At 47.1% G+C, this 19,526-nt stretch overlaps 1 protein-coding gene across 1 annotated transcript in view; it reads left to right on the top strand.

Annotated features, from left to right (window-relative positions):
- preb (prolactin regulatory element binding) overlaps positions 1-19,526 on the top strand; it is a 111,336-nt gene that overhangs the window by 43,477 nt on the left and 48,333 nt on the right. The gene's annotated exons all lie outside the window — the stretch shown is intronic.

The following is a 19,526-nucleotide window of genomic DNA, read 5'->3' as shown; positions in this document are numbered from 1 at the left end:
GCCCCTATATTTCCCTACCACCTAGCTATAATGGGGGCAATTTTATAATGGCCAATTTACCTATCAACCTGCAAGTCTTTGGCATGTGGGAGGAAACCCACGCAGACACAGGGAGAACGTGCAAACTCCACACAGGCAGTATCCAGAATTGAACCCGGGTCGCTGGAGCTGTGAGAACTGTACTCCAGGGAGAATGTTGTCACTGAGACTGCCCTCAATGCAGCCCAGCCTCTACCAGTCATGGATGAGCTGGACACACAGCCAACAAAATCGGAACTCAGTGATGCCATTGATTCTCCAGCCAGCGGAAAAGCCCCTCGGAAGGACGGCATTACCCTCGAAATCATCAAGAGTGCCAAGCTTGCTATACTTTCAGCTCTGTACGAACTGCTTTGCCTGTGCTGGGATGAGGGAGCAGTACCACAGGACATGCGCGATGCCAATATCATCACCCTCTATAAGAACAAGGGTGACCGCGGTGACTGCAACAACAACCGTGGAATCTCACTGCACAGCATAGTGGGCAAAGTCTTCGCTCGAGTCACTTTAAACAAGCTCCAGAAGCTGGCTGAGCGTGTCTATCCTGAGGCACAGTGTGGCTTTCGAGTGGAGAGATCCACCATTGACATGCTGTTCTCCCTTCGCCAGCTACAGGAGAAATGCCGCGAACAACAGATGCCCCTCTACGTTGCTTTCATTGATCTCACCAAAGCCTTTGACCTCGTCAGCAGACGTGGTCCCTTCAGCCGACTAGAAAAGATTGGATGCCCAGCAAAGCTACTGAGTATCATCACCTCATCCCATGACAATATGAAAGGCACAATTCAGCATAGCGGCGCCTCATCAGACCCCTTTCCTATCCTGAATGGCGTGAAACAGGGCTGTGTTCTCGCACCTACACTGTTTGGGATCTTCTCCCTGCTGCTCTCACATGCATTCAAGTCTTCAGAAGAAGGAATTTTCCTCCACACAAGATCAGATGGCAGGTTGTTCAACCGTGCCCATCTAGGAGCGAAGACCAAAGTTCGGACAGTCCTCATCAGGGAACTCCTCTTTGCTGATGATGCGTTAACATCTCACACTGAAGAGTGTCTGCAGAGACTCATCGACAGGATTGCGGCTGCCTGCACCGAATTTGGCCTAACCATCAGCCTCAAGAAAACGAACATCATGGGACAGGACGTCAGAAATGCCCCATCCATAAATATCGGCGACCACACTCTGGAAGTGGTTCAAGAGTTCACCTACCTAGGCTCAACTATCACCAGTAACCTCTCGATGCAGAATTCAACTAACGCATGGGTAAGGCTTCCTCTGCTATGTCCAGACTGGCCAAGAGAGTGTGGGAAAATGGCGCATTGACACAAAACACAAAAGTCCAAGTGTATTAAGCCTGTGTCCTCAGTACCTTGCTCTACGGCAGCGAGGCCTGGACAATGTACGTCAGCCAAGAGCGAGGTCTCAACTCATTCCATCTTCGCTGCCTCCGGAGAATCCTTGGCATCAGGTGGCAGGACCGTATCTCCAACACAGAAGTCCTCGAGGCGGCCAACATCCCCAGCATATACACGCCACTGAGCCCGCGGCGCCTGAGATGGCTTGGCCATGTGAGCCGCGTGGAAGATGGCAGGATCCCCAAGGACACATTGTACAGCGAGCTCGTCACTGGTATCAGACCCACCGGCCGTCCTTGTCTCCGCTTTAAAGACGTCTGCAAACGCGACATGAAGTCCTGTGACATTGATCACAAGTCGTGGGAGTCAGTTGCCAGCGATCACCAGAGCTGGCGGGCAACCATAAAGGTGGGGCTAAAGCGTGGCGAGTCGAAGAGTCTTAGCAGTTGGCAGGAAAAAAGACAGATGCGCAAGGAGAGAGCCAACTGTGTAACAGCCCCGACAACCAATTTTATCTGCAGCACCTGTGGAAGAGTCTGTCAATCTAGAATTGGCCTTTATAGCCACTCCAGGCACTGCTTCACAAACCATTGACTACCTCCAAGCGCTTACCCATTGTCTCTTGAGACGAGGAGGCCAAAGACGAAGTTCATGTCGCCCTCCACCTCTGTCGTTCCAGTGAAAACAATCCAAGTTTATCCAACCTCTCCTCATAGCTAATACCCTCCAGACCAGGCAACATCCTGGTAATATGTATCAGGAAAAGCAAGGGTCCCAACACTGATCCCTGGGGAACTCCACTACAAGCCTTTCTCCAGCCCGAAAAACATCCATTAACCATTACTCGCTGTTTCCTGTCACTCAGCCAATTTCATATCCATGTTGTTACTGTCCCTTTTATTCCATGAGCTACAAGTTTGCTCAAGTCTGTTGTGTGACACTGTATCAAACGCCTTTTGAAAGTCTATGTACACCACATCAACTGCATTGCCTTCATCAACTCTCTGTCTTGCCACCTCAAAAAACTCCAGCAAGTTAGTTAAATATGATTTTCCTTTAAGAAATCCATGCTGGCTTTCCTTAATTAATCCTCTAACTCTTAATGTCCTAATAAGACATCTTTTCGTTCACCTTGATTTTGCTTGCCAATATTCTTTCATGCCCTCTCTTTGCTTTCCTAATTTCCTTTTTGATTTCACCCCTCCACTTGCTATACTCCTCTTGGCTTTCTGTAGTATTGAGTTCTTTATGTCGGGCATAAGCTTTCCTTTTCTGCCTTATCTTGCCCTGTCAGCTCCTTGACATCCATGGGGCTCTAGATTTGGCCGTCTCACCCTTTTTCTTTGTGGGAACATGTTTACTCTGAACCCCTTGAATCTCCCCTTTGAATGCCTCCCACTGCTCTGACACTGATTTACCTTCAAATAGCTGTTTCTAGTTCACTTTCGCTGAATCACTCCTCAGTTTAGTAAAATTGTCCTTGCCCCAATTGAGAACACTAACTCCTGTTCTGTCTCTCTCCTTTTCCATAATTATGTTAAAACTGACTGAATTATGATCACTACCACCAAAATGCTCTCCCACTCCCTCCACCTGCCTATCTTCATTTCCTAAAACTAAGTCTAAAACTGTGCCCTCCTGGAGCTTCTGACTCCATCTCCTCTCCACACCAAGACTTAGAACATAGAACAGTACAGCACAGTACAGGCCCTTCAGCCCACGTTGTTGTGCCGACCCTTTAACCTACTCTAAGATCAAATTACCTACATACCCTTCATTCTACTATCATCCATGTACCTATCCAAGAGTCGCTTTAATGTCCCTAATGTATCTGCTTCTACTACCACCGCTGGCAGCGCATTCCACGCACCCACCACTCTCTGTGTAAAGAACCTACCTCTGACATCTCCCCTAAACCTTCCTCCAATCACCTTAAAATTATGCCCCCCTGGTGATAGCCCTTTCCGCCCTGGGAAAAAGTCTCTGGCTATCCACTCTATCTATGCCTCTCATCATCTTGTACACCTCTCTCAAGTCACCTCTCATCCTTCTTCGCTCCAATGAGAAAATCCCCAGCTCCCTCAACCTTTCTTCATAAGACATGCCCTCCAGTCCAGGCAGCATCCTGGGAAATCTCCTCTGCACCCTCTCTAAAGCTTCCACATCCTTCCTATAATGAGGCGACCAGAAGTGAACACAATATTCCAAGTATGGTCGAACCAGGGCTTTATAGAGCTGCAGCATAACCTCGCGGCTCTTAAACTCAATCCCCCTGTTAATGAAAGCCAACACCCCATACGCTTTCTTAACAACCCTATCAACTTGGGTGGCAACTTTGAGGGATCTATGGACGTGGACCCCAAGATCCCTCTGTTCCTCCACACTGCCAAGAATCCTGTCTTTAAGCCTGTATACTGCATTCAAATTCGACCTTCCAAAATGAATCACTTCACACTTTTCCAGGTTGAACTCCATCTGCCACTTCTCAGCCCAGCTCTGCATCCTGTCAATGTCCCGTTGCAACCTACAACAGCCCTCCACACTATCCACAACTCCAGCAACCTTTGTATCATCGGCAAACTTACTAACCCAGCCTTCCACTTCCTCATCCAAGTCATTTATAAAAATCACAAAGAGCAGATGTCCCAGAACAGATCCCTGCGGAACACCACTGGTCACCGAGCTCCAGGCTGAATACTTTCCATCTACTACCACCCTCTGTCTTCTATGGGCCAGCCAATTCTGTATCCAGACAGCCAAATCTCCCTGTATCCCATGCCTCCTTACTTTCTGAATGAGCCTATCATGGGGAACCTTATCAAACGCCTTGCTATAATCCATATACACCACATCCACTGCTCTTCCTTCATTAATGTGTTTTGACACATCCTCAAAGAATTCATTAAGGCTTGTGCGGCATGACCTGCCGCTCACAAAGCCATGCTGACTATCTCTAATCAAACTATGCTTTTCCAAATAATCATAAATCCTGTCTCTCAGAATCCTCTCCAATAATTTGCCCACTACCGACGTAAGACTGACTGGTCTATAATTCCCAGGGTTATCCCTATTCCCTTTCTTGAACAAGGGGATAACATTTGCCACCCTCCAATCATCTGGTACTACTCCAGTGGACAGTGAGGACGCAAAGATCATCGCCAAAGGCGCGGCAATCTCTTCCCTCGCTTCCCGTAGTAACCTTGGGTATATCCTGTCTGGCCCCCGGGACTTATCTATCCTCATGTCTTTCAAAATTTCCAGCACATCCTCCTCCTTAACATCAACCTGTTCGAGCATATCCGCCTGTTTCACGCTGTCCTCACAAACGTCCAGGTCCCTCTAGCTAGTGAATACTGAAGCAAAGTATTCATTTAGGACCTCCCCTACCTCCTCCGACTCCAGGCACAAGTTCCCTCCACTATCCCTGATCGGCCCTACCCTCACTCTGGCCATCCTCTTGTTCCTCACATAAGTGTAGAACGCCTTGGGATTTTCCTTAATCCTACCCGGCAAGACTTTTTCATGTCCCTTTCTAGCTCTCCTAAGTCCATTCTTCAGTTCCTTCTTGGCTACCTTGTAACCCTCTAGAGCCCTTTCTGATCCTTGCTTCTTCAACCTTAAGTCAGCTTCCTTCTTCCTCTTGACTAGCTGTTCCACATCTCTTGTCATCCAAGGTTCCTTCACCCTCCCATCCCTTCCTTGCCTCATCGGGACAAACCTATCCAGCAGTCGCAGCAAGTGCTCCCTAAACAACCTCCACATTTCTGTCGTGCATTTCCCTGAGAACATCTGTTCCCAATTTAAGCTTCCCAGTTCCTGCCTAATCGCATTGTAATTCCCCCTCCCCCAATTAAATATTTTCCCATCCCGTCTGCTCCTATCCCTCTCCATGACTATAGTAAAGGTCAGGGAGTTGTGATCACTATCACCGAAATGCTCTCCCATTGAGAGATCTGCCACCTGGCCTGGTTCATTGCCAAGCACCAAATCCAATATAGCCTCCCCTCTAGTTGGCCTATCTACATATTGAGTCAGGAAACCTTCCAGGACACACCTGACAAAATCTGCTCCACCAAACTATTTGCACTAAGGAGGTTCCAATCAATATTAAGGAAGTTGAAGTCACCCATGACAACAACCCTGTTACTTCTGCACCTTTCCAAAATCTGCCTTCCAATCTGTTCCTCCGTGTCTCTGTTGCTATTGGGGGGTCTATAGAAAACTCCCAATAAAGTGACTGCTCCTTTCCTGTTTCTGACTTCCACCCATACTGACTCAGTAGCCAAACCCTCCTCGACGACCTCCCTTTCTGCAGCTGTGATACTATCCCTGATTAGCAATGCCACTCCCCCACCTCTTTTACCTCCCTCCCTATTCCTTTTGAAACATCTAAACCCTGGAACATCCAACATCCATTCCTGCCCCTGTGATATCCACGTCTCCGTAATGGCCACAACATCGTAGCTTCCTGACACTTCTTGCGTTAAAATAGACACACTTCAACCCATCATACTGGCTGCAACTTTGCCCTGTCAACTGTCTAACCTTCCTCGCAGACACTCTGCACTCTGTATCTGCCTGTTCAACAGCGACCCCATCCACTGATCCGTAGCTCCGGTTCCCATCCCCCTGCCAAACTAGTTTAAACCCTCCCGAAGAGCTCTAGCAAATCTCCTGCCCAGGATATTGGTGCCCCTCCACTTAGATACGAACATACGAATTAGAAACAGGAGTAGATCTGCTTCCACCTCCCTGCAGACTTTGCCTTCCATGCTACAGTTTCTAAGAACATAACAGAAGAAGTAGGAGCAGGAGCAGGCCTTTCGGCCCCTTGAGCCTGCTGTACCATTCAATAAGAACATGGCTGATCGGATTGTGGCCTCAACTCTACTTCCTTGCCTGTCACCCATAACTCTTGACTTGCTAGTTGATCAAAAACCTAACACAGCCTTGAATATATTCAATGATCCGGCCTCGACTGTTCTCTGGGGTCGAGAATTCCAAAGGTTAATGACTCTCTGAGAGAAGTAATTCATCCTCACTTCCCTCTTAAATGGGAGACCCCTTATTCTGAAACTCTGCCCCCGAGTTCTAGATTACCCCACAAGGGGAACATCCTCTCAGCCTCTACCCTGATTCAAACCCCTTCAAATCTTGTGTTTCAATAAGATCACCTCTTATTCTTCTGAATTCCAATGAGTATAGGCCCAACCTGTTCAATTTTTCCTCATAAGACAAACTCTTCATCCCAGGAATCAGCCTGGTGAACCTTCTCTGAACTGGCTCCAATGCAAGTATATCCCTCCTTAAATAAGGCGACAAAATCTGTACACAGTACTCTAGGTGTGGTCTCACCAACTTCCTGAAGTTAGTCATAGAGTCATACAGCACAGAAACAGGCCCTTCGGCCCATCAGGTCTGTGCCGGCCATCAAGCACCTAACTATTCTAATCCCATTTTCCAGCACTTGGCCTGTCGCCTTGTCTGCTATGGCATTTCAAGTGCTCATCTAAATACTGATTAAATGTTCAGGGTTCCTGCCTCTACCACCTCTTCAGGCAGTGCGTTCCAGATTCCAACCACCCTCTGAGTGAACATTTTTTTCATCAAATCCCCTCTAAACCTCCTATCCCTTACCTTAAATCTATGCCCCCTGGTTATTGACCCCTCCGCTAAGGGAAAAGGTTTCTTCCTATCTAACCTATCTATGCCCCTCATAATTTTGTATACCTCAATCAGGTCCCCCCTCAGCCTTCTCTGCTCTAAGGAAAACAACCCTTGCCTATCCAGTCTCTCTTCATAGCTGAAATGCTCCAGTCCAGGCAACATCCTGGTGAATCTCCTCTGCACCCCCTCCAATGCAATCACATCCTTCCTATAGTGTGGTGCCCAGAACTGTACACAGTACTCCAGCTGCGGCCTAACTAGCGTTTTATATAGCTCCATCATAACTTCCCTGCTTTTATATTCTATGCCTCAGCTGATAAAGGCAAGTATCCCATATGCCTTCCTAACCACCTTATCTACCTGTGCTGCTGCCTTCAGTGATCTTTGGATAAGTACACCAAGGTCCCTCTGACCTTTCTGTACTTCCTAGGGTCCTACCATCCATTGTATGTTCCTTTGTCTCGTTAGTCCTCCCAAATTGCATCACCTCACACTTCTCAGGATTAAATTCCATTTGCCACTGCTCTGCCCATCTTACCAGCCCATCTATATCGTCCTGTACTCTGAGGCTTTCCTCCTCACTATTTACGACACCACCAATTTTCGTGTCATCTGTGAACTTATTTATCATACCTTCTATATTCACGTCTAAATCATTAATGGACACTACAAACAGCAAGGGTCCCAGCACCCGTCCCTGTGGTACACCACTGGTCACAGGCTTCCACTCGGAAAATCAACCCTCGACCATCACCCTCTGCCTCCTGTCACTAAGCCAATTTTGGATCCACTTTGCCAAGTTGCCCTGGATTCCATGGGCTCATACCTTCTTAACCAATCTCCCATGCGGGACCTTATCAAAAGCCTTACTGAAGTCCATGTGGACGACATCAACTGCTTTACCCTCATCTACACATCTAGTCACCTCCTCGGAAAATTCAATCAAGTTAGTTAGACACGATCTCCCCCTGACAAAGCCATGCTAACTATTCCTGATTAATCCCTGCCTCTCCAAGTGGAGATTAATCCTGTCCCTCAGAATGTTTTCCAATATTTTCCCAGCCACTGATATTAGACTCACCGGCCTGTAAATTACCTGGTTTATCCCTGTTACCCTTCTTGAATAATGGTACAACATTTGCTGTCCTCTGGTACCTCTCCTGTGGCCAGAGAGGATTTGAAAATTTGTGTCAGAGCCCCTGTTATCTCCTCCCTTGCCTCACATAACAGCCTGGGATACATCTCATCTGGGCCTGAGGATTTATCCACTTTAAAGCCCGCTAAAACAGCTAACACTTCCTCCCTTTCAATGCTGATATATTCAAGTATATCACAATCCCCCTCTCTGATCTCTACACCTACATCGTCCTTCTCCAAAGTGAACACAGATGAAAAGTAATCATTTAAAACCTCACCTATGTCCTCCGGCACCACACACACATTGCCACCTTGGTCTCTAATGGGCCCACTCATAAAATGCCTTAGGATTTTCCTTTATCTTGCCCGCCAGTGTTTTTTCATGTCCCCTCTTCGCTCTCCTAATTACTTTTTTTAGTACCCCCCTACACTTTCTATACTCCTCTAGTGCCTCCGCTGTTTTCAGCGCTCCGAGTCTGCCATAAGCCTACTTTTTTTTTTACCTGATCCAATCCTCTATATCCCTTGACATCCAGGGTTCCCTGGACTTGTTGGTCCTACCCTTCACCTTTATGCGTACATGTTGGCTTTGAACCCTCACTATTTCCTCTTTGAATGACTCCCACTGGTCTGATGTAGACTTTCCTACAAGTAGCTGCTCCCAGTCCACTTTGGCCAGATTCTGTTTAATCATATTGAAATCAGCCTTCCCCCAATTCAGTACCTTTATTTCCAGCCCGTCTTTGTCCTTTTCCATAACTACCTTAAATCTTACAGAGTTATGGTCACTATCCCCGAAATGATCCCCCACTGACACTTCTACGACTTGTCCGCTGAATTCCCGAGGATTAGGTCCAGTACTGCCCCTTCTCTTGTAGGACTTTCTACGCACTGGCTCAAAAAGCTGTCCTGTATGCATTTTGAGAATTCCGCCCCCTTTAAGCCTTTTACACTAAGACTGTCCCAATTGATATTGGGTAAGTTGAAATCCCCTACTATTATTACTCTATTATTTTTACACCTCTTGTAGCAAGATTTCTCTACTTTTATATTCCATCCCATTCACAATAAAGAGACAGTGGCATAGTGGTTATGTCACTGGACTGGTAACCCAGAGACCGAGGGTATTGTTCTGGGGACATGGATTCGAATCTCACCACAGCAGAAGGTAGAATTTGAATTCAATTAATTCAATTCGGTTCAATTGAATTAATAAATCTGGAATTAAAAACTAGTGGAATGATGGCCATGAAACCATTGTCGTAAAAACCCATCTGGTTCACTAATGTCCTTTAGGGAAGGAAATCTGTCTTCCTTACCTGGTCTGGCCTACATGGGACTCCAGATCCACAGCAATGTGGTTGACTCTTAAATGTCCTCTGAAATGGCCTGGCAAGCCGCTCAGTTGCATCAAACCACTACAAAGTTAATAAGAAATGAAACCGGACGGATCACCCTCGGTCGATACCGAGGCACCAGAAATGACAACAGCAAACCCAGTCTTGTCAACCCTGCAAAGTCCTCCTTACTAACATCTGGGAGCTTGTGCCAAACTTGGGGGAGAGCTGTCCCACAGGCTAGTCAAGCAACAGCCTGACATAGTCATACTCATGGATTCATACCTTGCAGGCAATGTCCCAGACACCACCATCACCATCCCCGGGTATGTCCTGTCCCACCGGCAGGACAGACATGGCAGAGGAGGTGGTACAGTGGTATACTGTCAGGAGGGAGTTGCCCTGGGAGCCCTCAACATCGATTCCGGACCCCATGAAGACTCATGGCATCAGGTCAAACATAGGTAAGGAAAGCTCCTGCTGATTACCACCTACTGGACCCCCCACCTCAGCTGATGAATCAGTGCTTCTCCATGTTGAACACCACTTGGAGGAAGCACTGAGGGTGGCAAGGGCGCAGAATGTACTCTGGGTGGGGGACTTCAGTGTCCACCAGCAAGAGTGGCTCGATAGCACCACTACTGACCAAGCTGGCCGAGTCCTAAAGGACATATCTGCTAGACTGGGTCTGCAGCAGGTGGTGAGGGAAACAACAAAAGGGAAAAACATACTTGACCTCGTCCTCACCAATCTGCCTGCTGCAGATGCATCTGTCCGTGACAGTATTGGTTGGAGTGACCACCGCACAGTTCTTGTGGAGAAGAAGTCCCGTCTTCCCGTCACTTCCCGTCACTACCACTGTGCGAAATGGGATATATTTAGAACAGATCTCGCAAAACTGTGCATCCATGAGGCGCTGTGGGCCATCAGCAGCAGAACTGTATTCAGCCACAATCTAACCTCATGGCCCAGCATATCCCCCACTCTACCATTACTATCAAGCCGGGGATCAACTCTCGTTCAATGAAGCGTGTAGGCGGGCACACCAGGAACAGCACCAGGCATACCTCAAAATGAGGTGTCAACCTGGTGAGGCTACAACCCAGGACTACTTGCGTGCCAGACAGTGAAAGCAGCATGCGATAGACAGAGCTAAGCGATCCCACAACCAACGGATCAGATCCATGCTCTGCAGTCCTGCCATATCCAGTCGTGAACGATGGTGGACAATTAAACAACTAACTGGAGGAGATGGCACCACAAATATCCCCATCCTCAATGATGGGGGAGCCCCAACACATCAGTGCAAAAGGTGAGGCTGAAGCCCTTACAACGATCTTCAGCCAGAAGTACCGCGTGGATGATCCATCTGAACTCCTGAAGTCCCCAGCATCACAGATGCCAGTCTTAAGCCAATTTGATTCACTCTGCGTGATATCAAGAAACAACTGAAGGCACTGGATACTGCAAAAGCTATGGGACCTGACAACATTCTGGCAATAATACTGAAGACGTGCTCCAGAACTAGCCATGCCCCTAGCCAAGCTGTTCCAGTACAGCTACAGCACTGGCATCTACCTGGCAATGTGGATAATTGCCCAGGTATGTCCTGTACGCACAAAGCAGGACAAATCCAACCCAGCCAATTACCACCACCTCCCCCCCCCCCCCCCCCCCACCTGCCCCCCACCCCGTCTACTCTCAATGATCAATCAAGTGGTGGAATGTGCCATCGACAATGCTATCAAGTGGCATTTGCTTTGCAATAACCTGCTCAGTAATGCTCAGTTTGGGTTCTGTCAGGGCCACTCAGCTCCTGACCTCATTACAGCCTTGGTTCAAACATGGACAAAAGAGCTGAACTCGAGGTGAGGTGAGAGTGACTGCCCTTGACATCAAGGCAGCGTTTGATCGAGTATGGCAGCATGGAGCCTTGGCTGCTATGAACTGGAGTAGCCGTATAAATACTGTGGCTACAAGAGCAGATCAGAGGCTAGGAACCCTGCAGCGAGTAACTCACCTCCTGACTCCCCAAAGTCTGTCCACCATCTACAAGGCATAAGTCAGGAGTGTGATGGAATACTCTACACTGGCCTGGATGGGTGGGGCTCCAACACCACTTAAGAAGCTCAACACCATCCAGGACAAAGCAGCCCGCTTGATTGGCATCCCATCCACAAACATTCACTCTCTTCACAACCGGCACACAGTGGCAGCAGTGTGTACCATCTACAAGATGCACTGCAGCAATGCACCAAAGCTCCTTAGCAGCACCTTCCAAACCTGTGACCTCTACTAACTAGAAGGAGATGGGCAGTAAATGCATGGGAACACCACCACCTGCAAGTTCCCCTCCAAGCCATACACCATCCTGACTTGGAACTATATCGCTGTTCCTTCACTGTCGCTGGGTCAAAATCCTGGAACTCCCTTTCTAACAGCACTGTGGGTGTACCTACCTCACATGGACTGCAGCGGTTCAAGAAGGCAGCTCACCACCACCTTCTCAAGGGCAATTAGGGATGGGCAATAAATGCTGGCCTGGCCAGCGATGCCCATATCCCATGAATGAATAAAAAAAAAAGGCCAACATTCCATTTGCCTCCCTAATTACTTGCTGCACCTGCATGCTAACTTTTTGTGATTTATGTGTGAGGACACCCAGATCCCTCTATTTAAATAATCTTGTTTTCTATTCTTCCTACCAAAGTGGTAACCTCACATTTCTGCACATTATAGTCCCATCTGCCAAAGTTTTGCCCACTTGCCTCACCTATCGATATCTCTTCGCAGACTGTTTGTTTCCTCCTGACAACTTGCTTTCCCACCTACCTTTACTGAGATGAGGAGGGATTTCTTCACCCAGAGAGTGGTGAACCTGTGGAATTCTCTACCACAGAAAGCAGTTGAGGCCAAATTATTAAATATATTCAAGAAGGAGTTAGATGTAGTTCTTGGGACTAATGGGATCAAGGGATACGGGGTGAAAGCAGGAACAGGGTACTGAGTTTGGATGATCAGCCATGATCGTATTGAATGGCGGAGCAGGCTCGAAGGGCCGAATGGCCACCACCTATTTTTCTATGTTTCAATGTATCATCATCAAATTTGGCTACAATTCACTCAGCCCCTTCATCCAATGCATGAAAAGAGATTGTAAATAGTTGAGACCCCAGCACTGATCCCTGTGGCACCCCATTAGTTACAGTCCGCTAACCTGAAAATGACGCATTTATCTCGACTGTTTCCTGTTAGCTAATCCTCTGTCCATGCTAATATATTACCCTTTAAGCTCTTAACCTTTGCAGGCACCTTATCGAATGACTTTTGGAAATTCAACTACCCTACATTTACTGGTTCCCCTTTATAGAAACATAGAAAATAGGAGCAGAACAAAGTACAGTACAGCACAGGAACAGGCCATTCAGCCCTCCAAGCCTGCACCGCTCTTGATGCCTGTCTAAACTAAAACTTTCTGCACTTCCGGGGTCCGTATCCCTCTATTCCCATCCTATTCATGTATTTGTCAAGATGCCTCTTAAACGTCGCTATTGTACCTGCTTCCACCACCTCCCCCGGCAGCAAGTTCCAGGCACTCACCACCCTCTGTGTAAAAAAAAAAAAAAAAACTTGCCTCGCACATCCCCTCTAAACTTTGCCCCTCGCACCTTAAACCTATGTCCCCTAGTAACTGACTCTTCCACCCTGGGAAAAAGCTTCTGACTATCCACTCTGTCCATGCCGCTCATAACTTTGTAAACCTCTATCATGTTGCCCCTCCACCTCCGTCGTTCCAGTGAAAACAATCCGAGTTTATCCAACCTCTCCTCATAGCTAATGCCCTCCAGACCAGGCAACATCCTGGTAAACCTCTTCTGTACCCTCTCCAAAGCCTCCACGTCCTTCTGGTGGTGTGGCGACCAGAATTGCACGCAATATTCCAAGTGTGGCCTAACTAAGGTTTATTTTTTATTTTGAGATACAGCACTGAAACAGGCCCTTCGGCCCACAGAGTCTGTGCCGACCAACAACCACCCATTTTTATACTAACCCTACAGTAATCCCAACTTCCCTACCACCTACCTACACTAGGGGCAATTTACAACAGCCAATTTACCTATCATCTGCAAGTCTTTGGCGGTGGGAGGAAACTGGAGCATCCGGCGAAAACCCACGCAGTCACAGGGAGATCTTGCAAACTCCGCACAGGCAGTACCCAGAATCGAACCCGGGTCCCTGGAGCTGTGAGGCTGCAGTGCTAACCACTGCGCCACTGTGCCGCCCAGCTGTACAGCTGCAGCATGACTTGCCAATTTTTATACTCTGTGCCCCGACCAATGAAGGCAAGCATGCCATGTGCCTTCTTGACTACCTTATCCACATGTATTGCCACTTTCAGTGACCTGTGGACCTGTACGCCCAGAGTAGGCCATTCGGCCCTTCGAGCCTGCTCCGCCATTCATTATGATCATGGCTGATCATCCAACTCAGTAACCTGTTCCCGCTTTCACCCCATACCCTTTGATCCCTTTTGCCCCAAGAGCTGTATCTAACTCCTTCTTGAAAACATACAATGTTTTGGCCTCGGCTGCTTTCTGTGGTAGCGAATTCCACAGGCTCACCACTCTCTGGGTGAAGAAATTTTTCCTCATCTCGGTCCTGAAAGTTTTACCTCGTATCCTTAGACTATGACCCCTGGTTCTGGACTCCCCCACCATCGGGAACATCCTTCCTGCATCTCCCCAGTAGGCGTTTATAGGTTTCTATGAGATCCCCCCTCACTCTTCTGAACTCCAGCGAATATAATCCTAACCGACTCAATCTCTCCTCATACGTCAGTCACACCATCCCAGCAATCAGTCTGGTAAACCTTTGTTGCACTCCCTCTATAGCAAAAACATCCTTCCTCGGATAAGGAGACCAAAACTGCCCACAATATTCCAGGTGTGGCCTCACCAAGGCCCTGTATAATTGCAGCAAGCCATCCCTGCTCCTGCACTCGAATCCTCTCACTTTGAATGAAGAACAGTACAGCACAGGAACAGGCCATTCGGCCCTCCAAGCCTGCGCCGATCTTAAAGCCTGCCTAAGCTAAAACCTTCTGCACTTCGGGGGTCTGTATCCCTCTATTCCCATCTTATTCATGTATTTGTCAAGATGCCCCTTAAACGTCTCTATGGTACCTGCTTCCACCACCTCCCCCGGCAACAAGTTCCAGGCACTCACCACCCTCTGTGTAAAGAACTTGTGTCGTACATCCCCTCTAAACTTTGCCCCTCTCACCTGAAACCTATGTCCCCTGGTAATTGACTCTTCCACCCTGGGAAATAGCTTCTGACTATCCACTCTGTCCATGCCGCTTATAACTTTGGTAACCTCTATCATGTCGCCCCTCCACCTCCATCGTTCCAGTGAAAACAATCCGAGTCTATCCAACCTCTCCTCATAGCGAATGCCCTCCAGACCAGGCAACATCCTGGTAAACCTCTTCTGTACCCTTTCCAAAGCCTCCATGTCCTTCTGGTAATGTGGTGACCAGAATTGCACGCAATATTCTAAGTGTGGCCGAACTAAAGTTCTGCATGGCTGCAGCATGACTTGCCTATTTTTATACTCTATGCCCCGACCGATGAAGGCAAGCATGCCGTATGCCTTCTTGACTACCTTATCCACCTGCGTTGCCACTTTCAGTGACCTGTAGACCTGTACGCCCAGATCTCTCTGCCTGTCAATACTCCTAAGAGTTCTGCCATTTACTGTATACTTCCCAACTGCATTAGATCTTCCAAAATGCACTACCTCACATTTGTCCGGATTAAACTCCATCTGCCATTTCTCCGCCCAAGTCTCCAACCGATCTATATCCTGCTGTATCCTCTGACAATCCTCATCACTGTCCACAACTCCACCAACCTTTGTGTCGTACGCAAACTTACTAATCAGACCAGCTACATTTTCCTCCAAATCATTTATATATACTACAAACAGCAAAGGTCCCAGCACTGATCCCTGCGGAACACCACTAGTCACATCCCTCCATTCAGAAAAGCACCCTTCCACTGCTACCCTGTGTCTTCTATGACCGGGCCAGTTCTGTATCCATCTTGCCAGCTCCACTCTGATCCCGTGTGACTTCACCTTTTGTACCAGTCTGCCATGAGGGACCTTGTCAAAGGCTTTACTGAAGTCCATATAGACAACATCCACTGCCCTTCCTTCATCAATCATCTTTGTCACTTCCTCAAAAAACTCAATCAAATTAGTGAGACACGACCTCCCCTTCACAAAACCATGCTGCCTCTTGCTAATAAGTCCATTTGTTTCCAAATGGGAGTAAATCCTGTCCCGAAGAATCCTCTCTAATAATTTCCCTACCACTGACGTACGGCTCACCAGCCTATAATTTCCTGGATTATCCTTGCCACCCTTCTTAAACAAAGGAACAACATTGGCTATTCTCCAGTCCTCTGGGACCTCACCTGTAGCCAATGAGGATGCAAAGATTTCTGTCAAGGCCCCAGCAATTTCTTCCCTTGCCTCCCTCAGTATTCTGGGGTAGATCCCATCAGGCCCTGGGGACTTATCGACCTTAATGCTTTGCAAAACACCCAACACCACCTCCTTTTTGATAATGAGATGACTGAGACTATCTACACTCCCTTCCCTAGGCTCATCATCCACCAAGTCCTTCTCTTTGGTGAATACTGATGCAAAGTACTCATTTAGTACCTCGCCCATTTCCTCTGGCTCCACACATAGATTCCCTTCTCTGTCCTTGAGTGGGTCAACCCTTTCCCTGGTTACCCTCTTGCTCTTTATATACATATAAAAAGCCTTGGGATTTTCCTTCATCCTGTTTGCCAATGACTTCTCATAACCCCTTTTAGCCCTCCTGACTCCTTGCTTAAATTCCTTCCTACTGTCTTTATATTCCTCAAGGGATTCGTCTGTTCCTAGCCTTCCAGCCCTTACGAATGCTTCCTTTTTCTTTTTGACTAGGCTCACAATATCCCGCGTTATCCAAGGTTCCCGAAACTTGCCAAACTTATCCTTCTTCCTCACAGGAACATGCTGGTCCTGGATTCTAATCAACTGACATTTGAAAGACTCCCACATGTCAGATGTTGATTTACCCTCAAACAGCCGCCCCTAATCTAAATTCTTCAGTTCCTGCCTAATATTGTTATAATTACCCTTCTCCCAGTTTAGCACCTTCACCCGAGGACTACTCTTATCCTTATCCACAAGTACCTTAAAACTTATGGAATTATGGTCACTGTTCCCGAAATGCTCCCCCACTGAAACTTCTACCACCTGGCTGGGCTCATTCCCCAATACCAGGTCCAGTATGGCCCCATTCCTAGTTGGACTATCTACATATTGTTTCAAGAAGCCTTCCTGGATTCTCCTTACAAATTCTGCCCCATCGAAGCCCCTAGCACTAAGTGAGTCCCAGTCAATATAGGGGAAGTTAAAATCACCCACCACTACAACCCTGTTACCTTTACATCTTTCCAAAATCTGTCTGCATATCTGCTCCGCTACCTCCCGCTGGCTGTTGGGAGGTCTGTAGTAAACCCCCAACATTGTGACTGCACCTTTCCTATTCCTGAGCTCCACCCATATTGCCTCGCTGCTTTACCCCTCCGAGGTGTCCTCCCGCAGTGCAGCTGTGATATTCTCCTTAACCAGTAATGCAACTCCCCCACCCCTTTTACATCCCCCTCTATCCCGCCTGAAGCTTCTAAATCCTGGAACATTTAGCTGCCAATCCTGTCGTTCCCTCAACCAAGTCTCTGTAATAGCAACAACATCATAGTTCCAAGTACTAATCCAAGCTCTAAGTTCATCTGCCTTACCTGTTATACTTCTCGCATTGAAACAAATGCACTTCAGACCACCAGTCCCGCTGTGGTCCGCAACATCTCCCTGCCTGCTCTTGTTGTTAGTCTTCCTGGCCTTATTTACTAATTCCCCCTCAAAAAGGCCAACATACAATTTGCCTTTTTTACTGCCTGTTGCACCTGCATGCTTACGTTCAGCGACTGGTGTCTGAGAACGCCCAGGTCTCGCTGCATATTCCCCTCTCTCAGTTTATAGCCATTCAGATAATCTGCCTTCCTGATTTTGCTACCAAAGTGTATAACCTCTCATTTATCCACATTATACTGCATTTGTCATGCATTAGCCCACTCAACTGGTCCAAATCACCCTGAAGCCTCTCTGCATCCTCCTCACAACTCAACCTCCCACCCAGTTTCGTGTCATCTGCAAATTTGGAGATATTACATTTAGTTCCCTCATCTAAATTATTAATGTATATTGTGAATAGCTGGGGTCCTAACAGCGATCCCTGCGATACCCCACTCGTCACTGCCTGCCATTCGGAAAAAGACCCATTTCTCCCTACTCTTTGTTTCCTGTCCGCCAACCGATTTTCTATCCATTGCAATACACTACCCCCAAACCAATGCGCTTTAATTTTACACGCTAATCTCTTACGTGGGACTTTGTCGAAAGCCTTCTGAAAGTCCAAATAAACCACATCCACTGGCTCCCCCTCATCAACTCTACTAGTTACATCCTCGAAGAATTCTAGTAGAATTGTCAAGCATGTTTTCCCTTTCGTAAATCCATGCTTACTCTGCCCGATTCTGCCACTGTTCTCTAAGTGCTGTGCTATAAAATCTTTGATTCTAGAATTTTCCCCACTACTAACGTCAGGCTGACTGGTCTATAATTCCCTGCTTTCTCTCTACCTCCCTGTTTAAATAGTGGGGTTACATTAGCTACCCTCCAATCTGTAGGAACTGTTCCAGAGTCTATAGAATCTTGGAAGATGACCACCAATGCATCCATTATTTCTAGGGCCACTTCCTTAAGTAATCTGGGATGTAGATTATCAGGCCCTGATTTATCAGCCTTCAATCCCATCAATTTCCCCAACACCATTTCTCTACTAATACTGATTTCCTTCAGTTCTTCTCTCTCATTAAGCCCTGTGTTCCCCAACATTTCTGGTATGATATTTGTGTCCTCCTTTGTGAAGACAGAACCAAAGTTTGCATTTAGTTTGTCAGCCATTTCTTTGTTCCCCTTAATAAATTCCCCTGTTTCTGACTGTAAGGGACCTACATTTGTCTTAACCAATCTTTTTCTCTTCGCATACCTATAGAAACTTTTGCAGTCAGTTTTTATGTTGCCCGAAAACTTGCTCTCGTACTCTATTTTCCCCTTCTTAATCAATCCCTTGGCCCTCCTTTGCTGAATTCTAAACTGCTCCCAATCCTCAGGTCTTTTTTTTTCTGGCAAATTTATATGCCTCTTCCTTGGATCTAATGCTATCTCTAATTTCCCTTGTCAGCCATGGTTTGGCTACCTTTCGCATTTTACTTTTGCGCCAGTCAGGGATAAACAAATTGGTGCAGTTTATCCACGTGCTTTTTAAATGTTTGCCATTGCCTATCCATCGTCATCCCTTTAAGTAACATTTCCCAATCCGTCATGGCCAGCTCGCACCTCATACCTTCATAGTTTCCTTTACTAAGATTCAGGCCCCTAGTCTCAGAATCAACTACATCGCTCTCCATCTTGATGAAGAATTCTATCATATTATGGTCGCTCGTCCCCAAGGGGTCTCACACCACTAGATTGTCAATTATTCCTCTCTCATTACACAATACCCAGTCTAGGATGGCCCGTTCTCCAGTTGGTTCCTCAACGTATTGGTCCAAAAAACCTAGTTGGGATTAAGTCCCATTAGTATTCCTCATACTTTTTCTCAAGTGATAGTAAGCATTTCAAGTTCCACCCTCCCTTTTGCCCCTTGATTTTCTACTATTCTTGGGCTGCTTAGTGTCTTCTACCATGAAGATAGATACAAAATACATGTTCAAAGTCCTGGCCATTACCATGATTAATTCCCATCTCAGCCTCTAAGGGACCATGGTAATATCTGGAATATTAATTATTTCTGCCGTGTTCCTCTGAA

The sequence above is a fragment of the Heterodontus francisci genome, unplaced genomic scaffold, assembly GCF_036365525.1.
Source record: "Heterodontus francisci isolate sHetFra1 unplaced genomic scaffold, sHetFra1.hap1 HAP1_SCAFFOLD_593, whole genome shotgun sequence".
Taxonomy (NCBI): Eukaryota; Metazoa; Chordata; class Chondrichthyes; order Heterodontiformes; family Heterodontidae; genus Heterodontus; species Heterodontus francisci.
This window is presented reverse-complemented; position numbering and strand designations above follow the sequence as displayed.